This window comes from Perna viridis, chromosome 3, assembly GCF_037379345.1.
Source record: "Perna viridis isolate PV_CMFRI_1.1 ecotype Kerala chromosome 3, ASM3737934v1, whole genome shotgun sequence".
In the NCBI taxonomy this organism is placed as follows: Eukaryota; Metazoa; Mollusca; class Bivalvia; order Mytilida; family Mytilidae; genus Perna; species Perna viridis.
The window spans coordinates 37,337,469-37,338,884 of NC_142447.1; the positions used below are offsets into that span (position 1 = coordinate 37,337,469).

Genomic DNA, 1,416 nt, shown 5'->3' on the forward strand with positions numbered 1-1,416 from the left:
GATAACTGTGTGCCGAATCCTTTAATGAATACACAGGACAGTGAGTGAATCAATAATAGCTACATAGTGACATACATTTAGAAAAATATTTAGTGTTTTAAAGATAAATTAAATAAATAGATTGTAATTGGCTGAGCTGTTTGATCCAGGTACACCGGCTTAATCCTCCTCCTGAGAAAAGCTAATGTCAGATTAATTCATGGAGATTTTTTTTCCTTAAATTTATATTCTTATTTCCTTTTTTTTTTCATTTTTCTTCAGCATTTATGTTGCTTTTAGTTATGTAAAGGTAATATTTGAGCACAAATGCAAACCAGTACTATTTCTATCTCCTGTTTTTCTTAACAACAAACTACCTTAAAAAATATTGGCTTTAATACAATAAAATAAGCATTAACAATGTATAGAACAGTCATAAAACCAGTAGAATCATGTATGGCAATATAAAGTCAATGAACACTAAATTCTACCAAACACTGAGGTCACATAAAAAACAATCTAACTAAAGTTAGACAACAGAAAGTAGAACGGAGAGTTGTTAAATCCTACATGCAATGATTGAATGGAACAAGCGATATGTCTAATTTTAATGTGGTTAATTTAAATCTATTAATAAGTGACCGGTATACTAATATATATATATATATATATATATATATATATATATATATATTAGGATACCGGTCACTTATTAATAGATTTAAATTAACCACATTTTTTTCAGGAGCAACAGTCAGTTGATCTTAATAAGAGATATCATTGCAGGCAGGTATCAGCTTTTAATGTATATTTTATGTGTGTGTGTTAAAAATACTTGTTCAGGTAAAACTCTCAATGACAGACACAAGCATGCAAAGAAACTTGAAAAAAAATCACTGAGTCTCAGCTGTTTGTGCATTAGAAAATATAGACACTTTAAATGGAGTTTTTTGTAGCATCTAAGAGAATACTTTGATTTATAAGAATTTTTGAAGTTCTTTTACTACTAGATCAGAATACCCTATTTTATAGAGATTTAGTGTCGATAGTTTGAGTAAAAAAGGTCCCATTTTATAAAAAAAAAAAGAAAAAAAAAGAAAAAAAAAAGATTGAACAGTATTTTTTTTTGCTTGAAAAAAAATCAAGTTTGCATAGGTCAATTCTAGGGGACAAACACATCACTAAAATAGACAAATAAACATATAAGGTTAAAAAATGTAGAATGAATATCACAGACAGATCAATAAATATCACAGATAAAACATCTTAATTGTACCTATAGTTTTTCGTTTTAACTACAGCTCATGAATGTAATATTTCACAAATAAATAATAATCATAATAATAAAAACAAAAACAGAAAAAACAATAAACTTTTTTAAAGTAGAAATTTAACAATCTTGGAAAACATCCTTATAAATAAAAATTCATTACATAC

At 26.7% G+C, this 1,416-nt stretch overlaps 1 protein-coding gene across 1 annotated transcript in view; it reads right to left on the reverse strand.

Annotated features, from left to right (window-relative positions):
- Nucleotides 1-357: 357 nt before the first annotated feature.
- Nucleotides 358-1,416, reverse strand: part of LOC148622116 (protein FAM221B-like) — a 12,214-nt gene continuing 11,155 nt past the window's right edge. The window contains exon 8 of the mRNA XM_088571697.1: nucleotides 358-1,416. This exon is cut by the window's right edge and continues 1,885 nt beyond it. The gene's annotated coding sequence lies outside the window, so the exon portion shown is untranslated.